Source organism: Triticum urartu, chromosome 7A, assembly GCF_056163025.1.
Source record: "Triticum urartu cultivar PI428250 chromosome 7A, HENAU_Tu73, whole genome shotgun sequence".
Lineage (NCBI taxonomy): Eukaryota > Viridiplantae > Streptophyta > Magnoliopsida > Poales > Poaceae > Triticum > Triticum urartu.
Genome location: NC_141879.1, coordinates 154,920,054 through 154,928,584, shown reverse-complemented (window position 1 = coordinate 154,928,584; position 8,531 = coordinate 154,920,054). Strand labels below are relative to the sequence as shown.

The 8,531-nt window shown below is 46.5% G+C and overlaps 1 pseudogene; it reads left to right on the top strand.

The window, feature by feature from the left end:
• The first annotated feature begins 1,320 nt into the window (after positions 1 to 1,320).
• LOC147958713 (uncharacterized) lies at positions 1,321 to 2,399 on the top strand (annotated as a pseudogene).
• The last annotated feature ends 6,132 nt before the right edge of the window (positions 2,400 to 8,531 follow it).

Genomic DNA, 8,531 nt, shown 5'->3' with positions numbered 1-8,531 from the left:
AAAAAAGAGAAACGCGTAGCAGTAGCGTTTGTTCGTAAGAGGCACTATAGCTAACGTAGCTGCAGCGCGTTTCCTAGACCCCCATTGTAGAAACAGAAAAGGAAATAAGAAAGATGGAGGAAATTACATAGCTATAGCAGTAGCGTGATTTGTGAAAATCGCTATAGCTAACTTAGCTATAGCGCGTTTCGCAAAAAGCGCTACCGCTAAGTTTGACTTAACCAAAAAACCGTTTCCCCCCGGCCACCACTTCTCCCCCAAATCCCTTGACCCACCCCGCCGCCGTCTGCCCGATTCGCTGTCGCCCCACTTCGCCGCCATCTCCTGCCGACGTCGACGCCCCCGGAGCCACCAGAGCCGCGCGTTGTCGACGCCACCGGAGCCACCCCCAACGCCACCGGAGCCGCGCGGCCTCATCAACACCACCGGAGCTACAGTCGACGCCACTGGATCCTCCTTCGCCACAACTGCCTCCCTCGCCGTCACCGGAGACGCCCCTGCCTCCCTCGCCACCACTGCCTCCCGCACCACCACCGGAGCCATCCTCTGTAAGCCCCCACCCCTCCTCTCTCTCTCTATAAATTATTTAGGTTAATTTAGTTAGGTTAATTTGACAGAGACGCCCCTACCTCCCTCGCCGTAGGAAAAAATTGTATATGCTTAACTAGGGCAGTAGGGTTAGGGTTGTAGTGTTTAATTACAAATGTTAGGAAAGTAAGGTTTAACTAGATGTTAACTAGGGTGGTAGGATTTAGTGTTGCAAGTCTAGTAGGTTCTTAATTTTTAGTGAATTTTTATTAGGACATAGTTTGAGTTCTAGGTTCATAATTTGAGTTCTAGGGTTCATCCATCTATATTTGGTTTTTGAATTGAGTTTCAGAGAGCATGAGATTTGTGTAGATTTTCTTGAAGTGTCAAACACTAGGAGATGCAAATTTGAAGTGGTCATGATATATGAAAAATCCTCAATTGTGTTTGCTCATTGATCATAATCGACATTGAAGTGGTTCGATTGTGCCCAAGTGGCCTTTTGTTGTCTCCAGAGAATGAAGCCGAGTGGCCTATGTTTTGCCGGAATGTTGATTCATTTCTATTCCGGCAAAATTCAGGTTCTCGATTTGTCCACTTTTTAGCAAAGGTCATGCCGAAATTTTCCATGAATTTCGGCATCACTTGTGCTACAAACTAGGACATATCGAGTGCCTGGGATTTGCCGCACCGGGAAGGAGTCAATGTTCCTGCAAAACAGTAGGCCTTTTTAATGTCATTATTCATTTTATTAGGTCTAGAATTAATTGACTAGATTTAATTGTAGGAAACATGGCTAGAAACGATGAAGGACAGGGTTCTGGTGATTGCGACGACGTCTACTGGGCAGCAGACGAATTTTTGAGCCTGGCCGACGAGACTGAGATCGGCGCTGAGACTGAGACTGGCGCTGAGACTCAGACCGGCATCGAGACCGGCGCTGAGACTGAGACCGGCGCTGCCTCAGGGAGCGGAGCCGGTATAGAACCAAAAGCAAAGAGGCGACGACTTCCTAACAAGCTCAGGACTACTATACTGGTGGTCATGGAGGTGGACGACGGCAATTTTGAGCCAAACGCGCCCGAGGAAGCGCGCGCGTGCTACGACAATCAAATTGGCTGCATCATACGGACAACCGCCACCATCAATGATGAGAAACTAAACAAGTTAGATAATATGAGGCCCGCCCTCCTAAAGAAGCTGCACCAGATATTCTTGTTCCCGGGCCGGAATGAAAAGGATTATAAAGATCCAGATAAGGACCCGGCAATGAAGAAGATAAACAAACACGCCATGAGCAAGTTTAGTGACACATTGGCCACCTGGAAAGCAAGGGTGAAATATCGGATCTTCAACGAAAAGGAACCCTACTCTGAGATTGTAAAGGATAATCCGACAATCACGGTAGAGCACTTTGAAATATTCAAGGCGGCTTGCGAGGCCGAAGATGCCAAAAAAAGTCAGAGTACATGAAGGGGCTTCAACAGAAGAACATTGGGAGCCACCATCTCAGAAGCCGTGGTTACGGCGGGAAGAGGTCCATATGGGCCAAGGAGGACGCGGAAGCCGCGAGTCTGGGCATCCCAGACCCCTTGGCGGAGTTCACCGTCCCGCAGGAGCGTGACGTCCTCTGGGCCCGACACCGTTGGGACCCAATGAAGAAGGTTTTCGAGAAGAACGCGGTCACGAAGGAGTTCATTAGACTGCTGGTAATTTTAGTTTCTGATCAATTCGACTGCACGTTAGTCATATTTGTAAACGATCCTTGTGCCTTTTGCAGAGAGAGCAACACAGGATTGCGGCCGAAAGCGACTCGCCGTCTGAGGCGTTGGCGAGGCCCAAGTGGTACACTCCATTCAACCGGGCGTTGAACATATTGAAAGGACTCATGGTGGAGACTCGACCGTCGTATGGACACGTGCACGATGTTGGAGACGGCGCCACGTGGAAGAAGTACTACCGTGGGACCACGGAGGAGAGAAAGGAAAGACGGAGGTTAACTGAAAAAAACATCGATAAGAAGGTTGAGATTGCGGTTGAAAAGAAATCATCTGAGACAGATGCAACAGCGGTAGCTGCCGCAAAACAGGTGCTTGTAGATATGTCTACTACCTTGGTTCCGACCGTTTTCAATTAGAGCAGGCAAAATCCAAAAAACATACAGCGGACTTTCCCCTTGCTGACTTCCTCAGGAGCAACTCGACTAGCGTTGCACCAGCACCTGCACCTGCTCCCGCACCGGCTCCTGCACCTGCTCCGGCACTGGCTCCTGCACCTGCTCCCGCACCGGCTCCTGCACCTGCTCCTGCACCTGCTCCCGCACCAGCTTCCGCACCTTCCGGCACTAGCTCCGGCACCGGACATGCTCGGCGGTGCTTCGTCTTTGGCTGAGCTTAACGCCCTCACAGTATCTGTCACACTGGCCCCCTTCAATAAATGTATAATCTCCCGTTTTCATTGCCTTTCGGATGTCTCACGTCGCAGACTTTTCTTTGCAGGCCGACGAAACCCCGTGCACTATATTGTACACCATCGGTGACCAGAAGGTGGACGTGGGGAAGGTGACGATAATGGAGCCAAAGGAACCATTGTTCCACAGTCGGCCGATCCCCCCAGAAGTCTTCAAGGTTTCTGTGGCCAGTGTCAAACTGGGCCACGAGAATTTAGCTCCTCCGGTACTAGTGGGGGATGACGGCGAGACCCCGCGGCGGCTTGGTGATTGTTGCAATGGGTGGGTCCTATTGTGGCCAAAGAGTCTGCTTTGTCTGGAGGCGGCCGGGAGCACACCACGAGCACGTAGTTAGGTATGAACATCAACACCTCGCCTACTCCATTAGTCGCTGGTGACGTCGCCATAGATGAGGATGAGGATGACACTCAACAGTATGTCAATACTAGCGCCTACTTAAGGTTTGAGCCTCATGAGTCGGCGCCTGAATTGCCGCCTTCGGAGTCTAAATGTATTATGGACAACCTTCCGGTAGTAAAGAAGTCTAGGAAGAGACCGAGGAAAGGCAAAAAAGCTGCTTCTGTGATCCAGCCGCCTCAGCAGCCTCGGGTTCAAGACCGTATAGATATCCCCGGTGCGGCAAAATGGCATATCCCCGGTCAACCAATCCTACCTGAAGCAGCGCTGCGGGCCAGATTCGGCGATTTAAGGAGACTTCATGATGATGTGCTACGGATAGAGAAAGGCCTCATCGCTTCAAAAAATCCAGGATACCCACTCTACGTGGTTAACGTGCCGCAGGGATTTTCGTACGTCGACACATTCCCCGCGGAGAAGTTCTTCCTTCGATTCGATTACATCTTCGACATGTTTCACTTGAAGAAGCTGGATTTTGCATTTTTTCACCTTTATGCTTTGCACATGAACTACCTCATCGGGGTTGAGTAGATACCTTATATCTGTGTCGCTGACCCGTACTTCATGCACGAGGCCTTCTTGGGAGTCTGCGCAAAGCACTGTGAATACGCGAGGGAATACATCGTCAACTTCATGCTCGCCAATAAGGACAAGGAGGCGATTCTCGTGCCTTATCATCCCATGTAAGTCATCCATGCGGATATCCTTCCTTTGATTTCAATCATTCATTTGCACGGTGGAGGCTAATTAATTTGAGGTGTACTTATTTTGCACAGCGGCGGGCGCGCCGTCCTCATCATCCTCTACCCCCGATACTCCCACGCTCTTTACTTGGACTCATCGAAGAACATTAACAAAAAGGATTACACCCACATCAAGTCTGTTCTCGACAGTGCTATGTTTTACTACGACGCATGGGGTGGAGAGGTCAAGGACAAGAAGAAAAAGGACGGCAGGCCCGCCTTCGGCCATAAGACCGACTTCTGCTGCATCCAGCAACCGAGTGATTCTCTTAATGATGGATTCTATGTCCTACACCAGATGCTGGAGTACAGACGGGATCACCAGAACCTTCGCATGTCACCTACATCCGGCGATGCCCATATTATGCAATGGGCAAAGAACTTAGGAGATATCGAGGATCATCGACTTCGAGCTGAGTTCTATCACGTCTAGCGCAAACTTGCCCAAATCATCATGAAGGAGGTCGTCGAAAAAACAGGGATGTTCGACGAAGAAGGACAAATGTCGCGGGAAGATGTCCGAACACGCGTAGCCGCTCAGCGTCTCGACCTGAAGCCTTTCACTAAGCTCGGGGACTATCTCCCTGACTTGGATGGATGGCACGACATGGAGTGATTGTCGATATATGACAATGTGTCCGTTTAGTCCATACTATCTGTATGACGAAACTTTGAATTATGCACGACGAAACTTTATTTGTGATGTAATTAAACCGTCCTCCTCGACTAGCGAAGATCACTCTAGTTAGGGCATTTTGGGTACGATGAACTTTGTTATTTATGCTTATGATATGTTGCTTCTATTTTTGCCAAGTCTATCTCTTTCTGTTGCTCAACTATATATGTTGTATATCATCGACTCATGTGATGATGCAGGTGTATAGATCATCGATGGAGAAGAAGTGCTACGCCAGGAGTATACGATGAGTGGCCGGAATGTCAGGCCCAGGTGTAACGGTTTCTGGTTTCCGAGCGATAGCCAGTAGTTAGTTTAGGTTCACGCAAAGTGATAGCTCTTCTCATGTATATCATTGTTTAGATGGATGACGATGTAGTTGCAAGTAATCGAGATTTGTATCGCTATTTTTGAGATGATGACGAGAGACCACTTTGTGTTGGATGATGATTATGATGATGGCATGATTTGATGAGACTATTTGTATGTATATGCCATGATTACATTTGTATGTGTATCATATGCTAAAGATTATTGTATAAAGCCTATTCAAATACAAAAGAAATATGCAGAAAAAAACTACTAAAATTAGCAGTAGCGAGTGGAGAAAAGTTAGCAGCAACGCCACAGTAGCAGTAGCGCGTCCAGGCAAAGCGCGCTAGAGCTATTAGCAGTAGCGAGCTTCCACGAAGCGCGCTGCTGCTAAACTTGTATAGAAGTAGCGCGGGTGTGCACGCGCTAGTGCTACGGGTTAGCTGTAGCGCCTTATTAGTAGCGCCGGTCCCCGCGCTACTGATATACCTAGAACCCGCGCTGCTGCTAGCCTTTTCCCTAGTAGTGTCACTTCAGGGTTACCGGATCATAACACATAATAGGTGACTATTGACTTGCAAAATAGGATCAAGAACTCACATGTATTCATGAAAACATAATAGGTCCAGATCTGAAATCATGGCCCTCGTGCCCTAGTGACAAGCATTAAGCATAGCAAAGTCATAGCAACATCAATCTCAGAACATAATGGATACTAGGGATCAAACCCTAACAAAACTAACTCGATTACATGATAAATCGCATCCAACCCATCACCGTCCAGCAAGCCTACGATGGAATTACTCACGCACGGCGGTGAGCATCATGAAATTGGTGATGGGGGATGGTTGATGGTGACGATGGCGACGGATTCCCCTCTCCGAAGCCCCGAACAGAGTCCAGATCAGCCCTCCCGAGAGAGATTAGGGCTTGGCGGTGGCTTCGTATCATAAAACGCGATGAATCCTTCTCTCTGTTTTGTCTCCCCGAACGTGAATATATAGAGTTGGACTTGAGGTCGGTGGAGCTCCAGGGGGCCCATGAGGCAGGGGGCGCGGCCAGGGGGTAGGCGCGCCCCCACCCTCGTGGACAGAGTGTGGGCCCCTAGCCTTGATTATTTCATCAGTATTTTTTTATATATTCCAAAAATATTCTCCGTGAAGTTTCAGGTCATTCCGAGAAGATTTATTTCTGCACAAAAATAACACCATGGCAATTCTGCTGAAAACAGCGTCAGTCCGGGTTAGTTCCATTCAAATCATGCAAGTTAGAGTCCAAAACAAGGTCAAAAGTGTTTGGAAAAGTAGATATGATGGAGACGTATCACACCGCTAGGTGACAGACCTATTGTAGGAGCAGATGCACACGTCATGAACGTTTGACAAGCTCAGTATGATGACTACTTGATAGTTTAGTGCACCATGCTTTACGTCTTAGAACCAGGACTTCAAAAAATGTTTTGAACGCCATGGAGCATATGAAATGTTCCAAGAGCTAAAATTGGTATTTCAGATTCATGCCCGAGTTGAGAGATATGAGAGCTCTGACAAGTATTTTTGCCTACAAGATGGAGGAGAATAGCTCAACCAGTGAGCATGTGCTCAGAATTTCTGAGTACTACAATCGCTTGAATCAAGTGAGAGTTAATCTTCCAGATAAGATAATGATTGATAGAGTTCTTTAGTCACTATCACCAAGTTACTGGAACTTCATGATGAACTATAATATGCAAGGGATGATGAAAATGATTCCCTGAGCTCTTCGCGATGCTGAAATCGGCGAAGGTAGAAATCAAGAAAAGTATCAAGTGTTGATGGTTGACAAGACCACTAGTTTCAAATAAAAGGGCAGGGGAAAGAAAGGGAACTTCAAGAAGAATGAAAAGCAAGTTGCCACTCCCAGAAGCCCAAAGCTAGACCCAAGCCTGGAACTGAGTGCTCCTACTACAAAGGAAATGGTCACTGGAAGTGGAACTGCCCCAAATACTTGGCGGATAAGAAGGACGGCAAAGTGAACAAAAGTATATATGATATACATGTTATTGATGTGTACTTTACCAGTATTCATAGTAGCCTCTGGGTATTTGATACTGGTTCAGTTAGTATGATTAGTAACTTGAAACAGGACTTATAAAATTAACAGAGACTAGTTGAGGGCAAGGTGACGATGTGTGTTGGAAGTAATTCCAAGGTTGATAAGATCACCATCGCACACTCCCTTTACCTTTAGGATTAGTGTTGAACCTAAAATAAATGTTATTTGGTGTTTGCGTTGAGCATAATATGATTGGATCATGTTTATTGCAATACGGTTATTCATTTAAGTCAAAGAATAATTGCTGTTCTATTTACATGAATAAAACCTTTTGTGGTCATACACCCAAGGTGAATGGTTTATTGAATCTCGATTGTAGTGATACACATATTCATAATATTGAAGCCAAAAGATGAAAGGTTAATAATGATAGTGCAACTTATTTGTGGCACTGCCTTTAGGTCATATTGGTGTAAAACGCATGAAGAAACTCCATGCTGGTGGGCTTTTGGAATCACTTGATGCTTGCGAACCATGCCTAATGGGCAAGATGACTAAGACTCCATTCTCCGGAACAATGGAGCGAGCCACTGACTTATTGGAAATAATACATACCGATGTATGCGGTCCGACGAGTGTTGAGGCTCGCGGCGGGTATCGTTATTTTCTGACCTTCGCAGATGATTTGAGCAGATATGGGTATATCTACTTAATCAAACACAAGTCTGAAACATTTGAAAACTTCAAAGAATTTCAGAGTGAAGTTGAGAATCATCGTAACAAGAAAATAAAGTTTCTACGATCTGATCACGGAGGCGAATATTTGGGTTACGAGTTTGGCCTTCATTTGAAACAATGTGGAATAGTTTCGAAAATCACGCCACCTGGAACACCACAACGTAATGGTGTGTCCGAATGTCGTAACCGTACTTTATTAGATATGGTGCGATCTATGATGTCTCTTACCAATTTACCACTATCGTTTTGGGGTTATGCATTAGAGACAATTGCATTCATGTTAAATAGGGCACCGTCTAAAATCCGTTGAGACGACACCGTATGAACTGTGGTTTAGCAAGAAACCTAAGCTATCGTTTCTTAAAGTTTCGGGTTGCGATGCTTATGTGAAAAAGTTTCAGCCTGATAAGCTCAAACCCAAACCGGAGAAGTGCGTCTTCATAGGATACCCAAAAGAAACTGTTGGGTACACCTTCTATCACAGATCCGAAGGCAAGATCTTTGTTGCTAAGAGTGGATCCTTTATAGAGAAGGAGTTTCTGTCGAAAGAAGTGAGTGGGAGGAAAGTAGAACTTGATGAGGTAATTGTACCTTCTCCCGAATTGGAAAGTGGTTCATCACAGAAATTAGTTCA